Raw genomic sequence first — 13317 nt, forward strand, 5'->3', positions numbered from 1 at the left:
TGCCGAGGAATTTGCGATGCAATTGGGTCTCATTTAGCATAATTAGAGCTGCTTCTTTGATTTTTCTCTTTTTACCATTGTTAACCATTGAACCTTATGTTAATTTTCCCATGCGCAAATTCTCTATTTTTAATATAATATTTGTGTTCACCTATTCTAACATTTAAAGTTCTAGATGTTTCACCTAAATAAAAATGATCGCATTCACAAGCTATTTTATAAAATACAATTGTTTGTTCTTTCTTGTTCATTTTTAAGTTTAGTTTTAGATAAAATAGATCTCACTGTGTTTGTTGTTTTGAATGTTGTTGAAATGTTGAATTTATTTCCTATCGTTTTCAGTTTTTCTGATAATCCTTTTATATATGGTACTGGTATTTATTTCGCATTATTTCTTGTGGGTGCTGTAGGGTCTTATTTTAAGTTGTTCTGTACCTTTTGGTCGATTCTTAAAAATTCCTTTTTTGGTTGGTGTATGCTGATTTTCTATACACGTGAGTCTTATATCCAGTATCGTTCTTTGAGATTAAAACATCCAGAAAAGATAGTGTGTTATTATATTCCTTTTCCATTATAAATGTTATTGTCTCTTCTTTATCGTTTATATCATTCAGGAATGTGTCCAACAACTCTGATGACGCCATATTTCAAATACATTATCTACACATATCCACCAAACTGTGGGTTTTAAATTTTGTTTAGAAATAATATTTGTTTCAAAATCTTCCATCAATATATTGGCTAATAATGGAAATGTTAAACAAGAGCCCATTGCTAGACCAAAATTTTTATAGACTTCATTATTTAGTTGAAAACCGGTATTATCAGTACTTAAAGTCAATAACTCCATTATAGTTGATATATTTAGTCTTGTTCTAATTGCCAATGTATCATCATTATTTAATTTTGTTTTGAATATATTTAAAATTACTTCATTTATTTTCTTTTTCTATTATCTATTATTATTTTCCCCGTCAAGTTAATTAGTTTGTTAGGGGTTTTATTTTGATACAGTTCTACTATTTGTTTAAATTTTTTAAACATTGTTTAGAGGTATCAGCTTGTCTTCTGACTTCTCAATTTCGACGCATTTATACTCCATCAATTTTTCTTTAGCCTCTTTTATGTTTTATTTTAATTATTTCTTCTTGTTTCTATAGTCTTCTCTATTGTTTTTCAGTTGTCTTCTTTGATTCGTTTTAGTATGTTCAAAGTGCAATGTTTAATATGTTCATTCATTATTTTTGAAATAGTATCTTTAAATGTGTTTCAGATTCCTACACCATTGGTTTTAGTCGGTCAATCAGTTTTGCTCAGTTGGTTATTCAGATATTTTTCTCTTTTGTTCTTACATAATATACGTATATGTATATATATATATATATATATATATATATATATATATATATATATATATATATATATATATGTATGAAGTAAATATATGAAGTCACAAGAACAAATTAGGTGAACCGCAAATTCAAAGCCTCTTACTGGAGCCTTTTGAAACTAGGAAATCTTTTATTCCGACATGCATCTACGGTTCACCCTTGAAAACATTATCGTTTTCGCTCTTTACGTAGAGAAAAGACGGTAAAATGAAATTAAAAGATTGCATTTCATTTCAATTCGAATTCCACCATTGTTTTACACGTGTTTCTAGTTATTTAACTCCTGTGCTCCTGATGAGGAGTTAAATAACTCATATCTGCTGAATTAACTAATCTATATTAAATTTCAATTTCAATTTTCTTAGTTCTTTTAAAAATTCTCAAACAATTTCGTTTATTTTATGATTTTGTCGAGGAACGTATACGAGATAAGTTTGATTTTGGGGAAGTGACATTTGTTCTTTTCCTCAGATTTTGTATCAAATATTTAATTGCATTGTCATTATGTATAAACCAAACATCCGGTAAATTATATTATCAACATTTTAGTACAATCACTAAGTTCTGATTTCGTTTTTTTTGTCCATAAAGCTACGCCGTAACAGTGGCGAAGAACATTTAATATCCAAATTTTTTATTAGACTTTACCTACATGTAGCAGTTAGAGACTTAATTTGGGTTAAACCACGGTAAATTGAAACTTTTTAACTCGTTTAACTAGGAACAGGATTAGGGAATTTCAAAATCCGAATGAATGTGCGAATTTACGAAATAATTCGATTTTTTTGCTTTTGGACGATTATTCGTAAGTTCATTCTTAAGGCTATTAGCTAGCATTAACTGAGCGGCCAAGGTATGCTTGTTGATCGCTTGACTTACGCGATGGTTCACGCTTGTTTCAGCAGGGATGCAACCGTTTCAGCAAAGTGAATGTTCACGCGCTTCTTTGTGGCGATCGTCAATGTCAGTTAATTTTAGTAGGCACATAAAGGAGTGGTTAAAATAAACATCCTTTTCTTCTCGGGATATTGTTTCCCAGATCTATCCAGATAGAATGTAGGTCAATAAAATCAAATTTCCGTTGTAGATAAAAAGGAGAGTTAAAGTAGGAAGTATAAATCGAAAGATTGTTTTAAGATTATTTTAGGATCTTACAGTTTCTTTAAGATTGTTTTAGAATAATCTAAGATACAAATTTAATCAGTCGGGAAGCTCAAGTAGAAAATTAAGAATCCATTTCTCTGAATTTACTATGTCGTTTTGTTTGTTTAGTAGGGCATGATGTCCCATACATTGCAGCAAGAGTATGTTTAGCGACAATTGCAAATTGCGACAAAAAATAATTTCTGCATAAAAATAAATACTAATTCTTTTGTTGTTTACTCACCCGTTGTTAAGGTTTTCTTGAAAAAAACTGCTTTTATTTCATATAATGATGTTGTAGGTGAATTCATCTTAGCTACCTCATGTTTTCATGCTGTAAATAAATATTTCTTACGTGATGTTACATTTGGGGATGAATGAAGTGTTTTTACATATTATTGATTCACTGAAATATTCATACATATCAAAAATGGGCTGAAGAGTTCTTACTTGTCAAGTTTATAGTAGATAAATTGAAGTCTCAGATTATAAATTACAAATTTAAGGAGCCAATATTAATTTCAGCAAAAATTGAAAACGTCCTTGCCTTGCGATTGCAGATTTCACAAAAATGTATAATTATAACATTTAGAATTGGCAAAAGTAAGAATATTTTTATACAATTAAAATAATAAATTACTAAAGCATATATTTGCGAAGATTTAAGTTTAAGTTCAAATCATTATCATCAGATAATATGTTGTGCTTCATCATTGAGCTTCAGCAGCTTGGATAGTTTGATTAATGATATTTCTCTAGTGGTCGCGGTAATCTGTTACATGTGCTGCTTCAGTATACTGTTTGTTGAAAAGAGTTCGTTTCCTATGATTTTTTGTAAAAGACGTCCACCAGCATCTTCTACGTGGTCTTTTAGTCACTTTATGTTTACACAAGTATTGGTAAGCCGCATTTAAGTAAAAATAAGTTGCAGCTACCGTCAATACGTCTACGTCCAAATATTTGGCATGTTTGGCCCGTCGCACCGGTACAAGTATGGAGTAGCGTATTTGTTATTCGCCGAGGAATAACAAATATTTGGCCGAATACATCGAAGCCGCATAACAAATAACACATAGCGAAGTGTGGTACCGCCATTACATTTTAATCCATAATTATTTATATTATGTTAAATAGTTTAATTTAAGGATTAAAATATAAAATTAGGGTTTTCATAATAAATGTTCAAAATTAAATTTATTTAGTTCCAAAGCTAAATGCTTCTACCGACTGCTCGAGTCTTTCATAAATCAAATAATTCGGAAATTGTGATACATGCTTTTTGTAATTTATGATTCTAAATGGTAATCCCCTTAATATAAATGTCATTTCTAGTGATATCGCAAAATGTACATAATTTCCACATAATTCCTTCTTCCACTCACCATTTCAACTGTTAATTAAAAAATTAAAATTGTATTTAGTCACTGCTAAAATTCGCGAGTATTCACAAAAAATTAAACAAGGAAGCTGTACGACTATATTCTGGAATATCAGATATAATTTTCCTAACAACAATGATTTTATTGCATCTTAAATAGATTATTTACCAAGTCAGTCTAGTCTTTGTTGTTAATTACTGATTACAGTTCATTAATATCTTCGGCACCATTTAATAAACATAATTCGAGGTTATTAACATTTAACTTTTGTTATTGAGATTGTGCCAATTGCGAGCAATTAAAAAGTTAGTATCAAATGATTCTGATTGATTAATTGATCTACCATTTTTTTATCTAATCCGATACGACTTTATGACTGATAATAGATGTCAATAAGGCTACTAAGACACAAAAAACTATGTAAACATAAACAGTTACTCATTTCGTTCACAGAAAACTATGATTGTGACTAAAGACTAATTGTTTAGCAGTACAATAATTTCGAGAGATTTCTTTAAAGAGATTTCCATCGGTTTGAAAAGAATTTATATATTTAGATGCCCGAATTACGTAGCCGTCATAAAAGCTCTTTATTCGCGGAGAAATAAATCAGTTTATGGAAGTTTTTGACCATATATATTGATTAATTACATATTATCTTCACGTTTAGGCAATGGTTTAACGAATTTAGTAACTTGGCAGTTTTTTAAAACTCCTTCACATTCATATTTACTTTACAGAAAAACTACAAGAGACCTATTTTGTTCAAAATGATCCAAAAAAAATTCAAAAAACAAATTTCCGGGCCGAAAAAATATTGTTACAATTTTTAAAAAAAAAGTTGAGCAACTTTTTGCCTGAGCGATCTCTTTAACATTATTTTGGGGTATCTCATGAAAGTGATTATGCAAAAAATTCTCATGAGAATATTTTTCCGAACGAACCCAAGCTTTCCGCCTTGTCTAGATATAGTAATCTAACAAGTGCGCTGCCGGTTAATAAAAATCAAATAAATAAAGAATAAACTAATAGTCCTGTCCGGGAGCCGATGGCGAAAATGCGTCAACCAACCTAAGATTATTTGATAATTGAATTCATTGAAGTCAGCGAAAGTTAAGTAAATATATTATGAACAAGAAAACATCCAAATGGACTCCACAACTACGCCCGTGATGCAGCCGTTCCAAATAATGCGACAAACGGCTAAAAATATGATGCATCCTACCATGATACAAACATGACAGTATGAACCTCAACTAATGCAATTTGCACAACCACAAATGCTCACCGAACAACAACAGATACAAGGTAATGTACCAAATTTTTCCTTTATACCTACACCATACAAAAAACAACTAGCCCAACAACCCCAAAACCTCAATCAATATAGAAATGAAACCGGTCAAACAGAATAATGGGAAGCAATTGTAAACAAAAAAAGGAACAGAAACAGTGCTGATAAAAAAACTGTGAAGCAAACGAAAATAAATGATTATTTATTGGTTAAATTCGCCAACCACTACTTTTAACAGATTTCAAAGTCTAGATAATGATTTAGAGAGCGAAAATTACAGCATTTCACAGACAGATGTTACTGAAAAACCTAAAACCGCCAAACCGCCTCCAATATTTATTAGTCGAGTGAAGAGTGCCACTCCTTTAATAGAATTACTGGACGAAATCGCCAAATATAGCTACGAAATAAAAGTTCTTAGCTTAGACAAAGTCATAGTCCAATCAGAAGCATCGGAAAATTATAGGATAATAAATAAAGCCCTAACAGATAAGAAAACACCATTTCATACATATAAGCTGAAAGAAGAACGTAACTTCGGAGTACTACTGAAAAATATGCACCAGTAAGTCAACGTAAACAACATAAAAGACGCTATAGAAAAACATAGACACTGTGTAGAGCACGTTTGGAATTTCAAACACTTCTTCTTCTTCAGATGCAAATCCACTAATGGATGTTAGCGATCACATTTTCCATTAATTCACTATTTCTTGCAATATCTATCAGAGATTGTATGTCGTTAATCCCTCCCTGTCCATTGCCTTATGTTTCGGAGCCAGGACATTTTCTTGCGTCCCATTCCTCTTGCCTTTAATTTTACCCTCGATTATAAGTTGGAGGAACTGGTATTTTTCATTTCGCATGATGTGACCTAGATACGCCGTTTTTCTTTTCTTGATGGTTTCGAAAAGTTGGCGTTCTTGGTTTATTCTTTTAAGGACATCTATATTTGTGATTTTCGCTGTCCATGGTATTTTTAGGATACGGCGATAGAGCCACATTTCGAAAGCTTCTAATCTGTTTATATCCCTCGTTTTGAGTGTCCAGCCCTCTACGCCATATAGCAGAACTAACCACACGTAGCACTTAATAAACCTTGGTCTCAGTTGAAGATCGAACTCTGAACAAGTCAGTACCTTCTTGAATTTTACGAAAGCTTGTCGAGCTTGCTCAATGCGACATTTTACTTCCCTGTCCGATGCCCAGTCTTCAAAAAGCCACGATCCCAGGTATTTAAATTTACTCACTCTTTCAATGGACTTAGTATTTAGTGTTATGGTGGAGTTTTCAAGTGCATCCAAGTTTCTGGAGATGATCATAAATTTGGTTTTTTTGGTATTAATCTATAATCCCATTCGCTTACTGTATTCTCCGATTATAGTGACAAGTTGTTGAAGATCGACTATGTTGTCACAAATTAAGACACCATCATCAGCATATCGTATGTTGTTGATCAATACTCCATTCACTTTGATTCCCATCTTTGCATCCTCCAAAGACTCTTGAAATATGGCTTCCTAATAAATGTTAAATAAAAGAGGGAAAGCACACATCCCTATCGAACGCCCCTTCTTATATGTATGGGTTTGGATATAGAATTGTCTATTTTTAACTGTGCCGTTTGATGCCAGTACAAGTTTTCAATGCATCTTATGTCTTTTTGGTCTATATCAACTTTCTTGAGGATCTGCATTAACTTGTGGTGTTAGACACTAACTGTTTCAAACACTACAGAACTAAAAACCCACTGCCCATGTTTTATGTTGATCTTAAACCAGCACCAAACAACAAAACCATATATGATCTAGAGCGTCTTCTTCGCCACAAGATAAAATTTGAACAACCGTGACAGAGAAGAGACATACCTTCTTCAAGTGCACGTGAGATGACATGGACTGAAAATGCCCAAGAAAAGAAAGGTCAACTAATGTGAAATGCATACTATGCGAAGGCAATTATCCAGCCAAATACAAGAGCTGTACAATATACAAAGAATTACAGCAGAAAAAATATCAGGCACTTCGTCCAAAGTAAGTTAACTCTACCAATATTAAATCTGTACAATATATACAACCCAGCATCACATATGTTCAGGTAAAATCTAACAAACAAATGGAACTCCCTAGCATAAGGGCGCAGCAACACCAAAAGATAGACATCACATGAAACCAAAGGCGATATGTTCAAACTGTAACAAATAATTATTGAATAAAAGAGTACGATGTTAAACCTCTTGGCTACAATGATCGCTACACTGTCCAAATGACCAAGTTTCGCAAAGTGGCACTCTGGAATGCTAACGGGCTAACGCAACATGCTCTTCATAATCAACAATAACATTGACATAATGCTGATATCTGAAACCCACTTTACCAGCCGCAGTTATTTCAAATGTCCCAATTATGTAATATACAGTACCAACTCGAGTACCACCCGAGGATGAAGGTGACTAAAGCAGAATACCATCACACCCCTCGCAACAGAGTTGCTAAGAAACCAAGGGGCTCTAACGAGCAGACTAGGTCATAAAACACCAAGACAAAAGTATTCAGAATAGTGGTAACACACAGACACCATCCTGATACCCAACTAGATCGGGCTCAAGCAGATTTGATCATTAACAAACTGGAACAAGCACTTAATGAGGCTCCTATTGGAGGTCAGAATGAACTTCTGCAGTTCCATAAATCATCGTTTAGCGAAGGGACCCTGTCCGTGAACTGTGCTAACGAGTATACAAAAAAAATCGACGACTGGAGTGGTGAAGACTTAAATAAAGTTGATCCAAATAATATGCCCAAGCACCCCATGGTCCTCACCGGCGTCCCCGAGAAAGAGGTTGATGAAGAAACCATCAGGACCCGTCTAAAGAGTCAAAATCAAGACCTTAAGACAGAAGACTGGTTGTTGAAAAATCGAAAGATCGGTGAGGACGCGCAAACCTATAGTCTATAGGTACGATTGACGCGGTCTCGTATAAAGCATTATGGGCTACTCATTTCATGGCATATTGTAAACTTAAAAAGGTATCCTTAAAGACAATAAGGGGCCTCGATGGCTTCAATCAGAATTATATAAGCGAATTTACTGCATAGTAAGGCAGCTTCAGCAGAACTTACTGTTGACATGAGAAGGTTTAGTGTAGCCTTGATACAAGAGCTCTGTGTTTACAAAGGCAAAATAAGTGGTCGTTCATTGGTGGAGACTCCCAAGGACCTGCATAACAGACAAAAGAAGTATCAAAACATTACCGTAGATACATGTACCGTAAATTTTTGGGCCGGAAAACAGTATAATAAAAAGTTACGTACGGTTTTTCGTTGTGTTGGAACAAACCTATTTTTAATTCAAAATAAATTCTTTTAATATTGAAAATTTCATACCTACAGGAGTGTTTTGAAGTTTGACTCGAGACCTCAAAATGATAACTGTGAACGAAGAAGTCACCAACTCTGCCAACAATATGATCAGAGACTAACAGACCTCCCCAATAATCTAGCCCAAAATTTCTAGATATAAAAAACATGCATGTACGTCATGAGCAGAGTATTTTATTTAAAAAATAAATAATGAACGAAATTTATACATGAACAGTTAAAATTAGTTGCGGCAACTTTTTGACTGACAAACTTTTATGGATGTATTCTCCTATGTTTAAATGTATGTAAAAATGTGAGTTTGATTAACTACTTTATGAACTTGGTGTGTGTTGCAGTACGATCTCGTACTATAACACAACTTGGCCATACAATTTTGCGATTATTTTTCCAGATTTATATCCAATTGGATTGGTATAAGCATTTCTTAAACAATATGTGGTACACAAATACATTTTTTAGCATAAAATGTTTTACCAGACTAATTTAAAAAGTCATAAGATCACGCAATAAATAGGAAAAATTAGCTTTTGGAAGCAGACCTCTACAAAGCGGTTCAAAAAACCTCCTCGGCTAGTGTTTTATAATAATAGTAGATTGTTTTCGGAAGTTTCTAGGCAATGATCTGGAATTATTTTTTCCTAAGGTAATGATAGATAGCGGTAGATTAAGGCGATTCGCCAAAGGTCGTAGCTTGTTGTAGCTCACTAATTGGTGAGTTTTTTATGTCTGGTTGAATTGCAGACGAATGAAGAAATTATTTCAGAATACTCAACCTACAAACCCCCAAAACAATGTACCATTGAAGACGGTGTAGTAGATTACATTGTAGAAATTATTTTAGTATTGTTACTGTAATATTTCTGTCATTCGTGTATTTTTCTTAGCTTTTCACCTGGCTTTAAAGGACAACAAAGGTAAAAGAAAAATGTATCAGATTTAAATTGTTTCTAGTACCTACGTGAAGTATTACTGGGTGGTGAAGTAAAATCAACAAATATTAGTGTAAAGCAATAGCACAAAAATATCCAATATTTTAATTATCTTAATATATTATATATATATATATATATATATATATATATATATATATTGTATACTTTTGTTATAAGTTTCAAGCAAGGCAAATACTGATTTGTTTTTCTCTTATCACCATATCGTTCTATTAGTTCGATTATCTTTAAACTACAAATGATAAACACTGTCGTTTGTTGATTATACTGTTGTAATGCTCTGGGAAATATCATGCTTTTAGAATGTTTGTATTAAATTGTTTGTTTTAATTATATGATTGTGGTACACACATATACACAAATATATTTTTAAATTTGTGTGTATATTTTATACTATTTTGAAATAACTTAGTTTTGATCACATTGAAGTGAAAACTGCTATAGTAATTGGTATATATTTAATTAAAACATTAAAACGTTTTCGCACTTATCAATCTATCAATCCGGGAGCAGTATGTCCCTACTCGAAATAGCACTCACGTTAGTCTTGGTCTGCAGTAGCCTGCCAACTTAGTCCAAGATGGGTAAATTAAGTTGGCAGCTTATTGCAGGCCAAGACTGATGCGAGTGCTATTTCGAGAAGAGACATACTGTTCCGGTATAGTTATATCCATGTTCATCGGCATTATCACGTTTAATTTAATGCTTTTAAGTCTGTAGTCAGCAATTTAAACTCAACCACTATTTGGTTTTGCGGTTATTAGTGCAAGTAATTCAAAGTTCACTGAAGATTAACGGATAAGTCCGAAAACGTTCTGAACATTAAATCAAGTATTGTAATCCTTTTGGAATTTTTTTTTAATTAAATATGTACCAATTATAACAGTTTTCACTTCGATGTTAAGTTATTTTAACTAATATGGTATACAGCCAACTCCTGGGAACTATGTCAATTTAAACTTAGTTTTGTTTATAATTTTAATATTAAGGATGTAATATGGGGGTATACTATAGTAATATGGCTACTATTAGTTTTTTAGCGATATGGCAAAAGTTATAACCATATTTTTGACAAAAGGGTTTTTTTACGTGATGCATCTAATGACGCGCCATGTCGATTAGACCGCCTCATCTATCGCGACGTCAAACGATGTAATACTTTCTTATGGTATTCTTTCTCTACTGGTTCTTTGTGTGAGCGTATGCTCCCTTATTAGACTATAGTATATTTGACACGTTACCCGCTTGTGTATACCTACAGTAACTTTCTAATATTAATCTAAAATATCAATTCCAATGACGACAATTTTTGTTTATAATACTAGAAATACTAGAATAGAAATACTAGAAATTACAACATATAAGTACCTGCAAAGTAAGAACGAGGAAAACCAACAAACGTGTAAGGAAACTCGGCACGAAGCAAAAAGGATTTCAAGTCAAATACATCAGAAATGATCCTCCTCCTCTATCTTTTCTCCTTTGTAAAGATGTAGTGGCGTCATGTGATTCGTTTTACTATTGCTATCCAACTATGATTTACAGAAAGTAATGCAAACGCTGTCATGAATACGGGATGAAGATGAATTTGAAGAAAACCAAGTGCATGATCATGGCTAGGTCAGCAATGCAAACATCCAACTAGATATTGTTATCATGGATACCTACAAACAGTGGGAAGATGGGAAAATGAAATCTAGACCAAAACAAAGAAATCACGGTACGTATTGAAATAGCACGTGCTTAATTCATTAAACTTAAAAAGTTTGTATGTTGTCGGAATATAAGGTTAGGGCTATGGAGGCTTTGGTACTCTTCTTTATGTCTTGGAAGCATTGATACTAAAATAAGTGCATATAAATAAGTTGGCTGTCTTTTACTTTTGGTGTTCCAGAAGAATATCATGGATTTAATTGTCAAACGGAAGAGTGTCAAATGTCAAATCAAAAATACTCATTATTACCACTCATTTTACAAGCAAAGTTCAAGAAAAGCGAAACGTGAGAAGACAAAGAATATCCTGGCTTGAGAACTTGAGAAGATTCCTGATATTTCAAAATTCCTGAAACTTATGGATGAACAGGGAATAAAATGAATAGCAACTATATTTAGCAAAATATATATAACTGGAAATTAAGTCGACCTTCATAACTATAGCAAAAAAAAATTAAATGCAAAAACATGCGAAGACTAATTAGCATAATAAGCCACTCAGTTAAAACGTTTTTAAAAGTGATAATACGGCAGAATATATAACAAATGCGATGAACAAGTGGCATGGACATTCGAGAGGCTTTATTCGCTGTACAAGTACTTATGCAGAGGTACAGGGATGTCAACTGTGACGTATGTATTTGCTTTGTCGACAAAAATGCATTTGATAGAGTAAACATGATAAGCTCATAACCATCTCAAAAGAAGCGGGCTTGGATGATAGAGACTTGAAAATCATATACAATTTATATTACAGCTACAGACCAGTTGACAGAGACGATCTCCATAGATAGAGGAGTGAAACAAGGATGCATTATGTCCCCGGTGTTACTCTGAACATATCTTCGAGCAAGCTAGTCAACAGAGTGCGTCTAAACAACATTAGATATGCCGACGACGCAATAGTTTTTGCAGTTTACAAATAAAATGTCGCGCATATCAAATATAAATAGAGAATATGAACTGGATCTTTGTTTTATTTAACAGCCAATTGACAGGATACAGGGAACAGCTACACATATCTTGCTACCAACATAAACCGTCAATGAAACTACTCTACTCGCACATGGAAAGCAAGATCAGAGTTCGTAAAAAATGTCTCTTTTCAGAAGTCACGATTTACCACTTGTTACCAAAATCTCTATCATTAGATACGTATTTTCTACGTTATTATACAGAGTATAGGCTTGACACTTACTGAAGCTTCTTTAGCAAAGCTCGAGGCATTCGAGATGTGGTGTTACAGACGTATCTTAAGAATTTCATGGGTGGACACAACTAATGTTGAGGTTCTACGTAGAATTGGCAAGGTATGCGAGATTATTAACACGATCAAAGAGCGTAAATTAGAATATCTTGGCCATGTGATAAGAAATGAATAGAGATATCGCATGTTGCAACTCATTCTTCAGGACAAAGTATTTGGAAAGAAAGGACCAGAGAGGAGGAGAATATCTTAACTTCAAAACCTGACAAAGTGGTTCAGTACGTCGAAAAGCGGACTAGTTCGAATACCTGCAATTAAAGTTAGGATAGCCATGCTGAATGCCAACATAGGCGCCGTAAGAAGAAGAACCTGGGGAATGACTTGAACGCAGTAGTGCATAACTTTTTAGAGTGGCAGTCAGCAAGATCCCTATAGCCTGATGATTTCCAACTTTCGCTGGAAGATGTAACTTGAAGAAGAAGAATAGTTAGGCCACGAAGACAGGAAAATAAAAAAAGGACAACAATAAGTATCAATTTTAATCTATTATAACCTAAGATTAATTGTAGACAAAAAATCGATCAGACATTCACACAATTGTTTAGATTCCAAAGATAGTATAAACATAATGTTGAAAGGAGTATGCTTCATATACTCGAAAAAGTTATGTTAAAGATCCCATTTTTTCAGTGTTCGCATTTATCAGTTGTAAATGTGTGCAATGCGTGAAAGTTGGTCTACATATTTTTTATATATAACACTTATATGCGCTTTAATCCATAGAAATTTAATATCTTTACCAGTAGAATTCAACTCGGTGTCAGCTTTTTGATGTTTATTTTGAACCTAGAGAGGTA

General features: G+C 33.2%; 1 protein-coding gene across 2 annotated transcripts in view; it reads left to right on the forward strand.

Annotated features, from left to right (window-relative positions):
• Window positions 1-13317, forward strand: part of kar (monocarboxylate transporter 10-like protein kar) — an 82813-nt gene that overhangs the window by 56320 nt on the left and 13176 nt on the right. The gene's annotated exons all lie outside the window — the stretch shown is intronic.

The sequence above is a fragment of the Diabrotica undecimpunctata genome, chromosome 6, assembly GCF_040954645.1.
Source record: "Diabrotica undecimpunctata isolate CICGRU chromosome 6, icDiaUnde3, whole genome shotgun sequence".
Classification (NCBI taxonomy): Eukaryota; Metazoa; Arthropoda; class Insecta; order Coleoptera; family Chrysomelidae; genus Diabrotica; species Diabrotica undecimpunctata.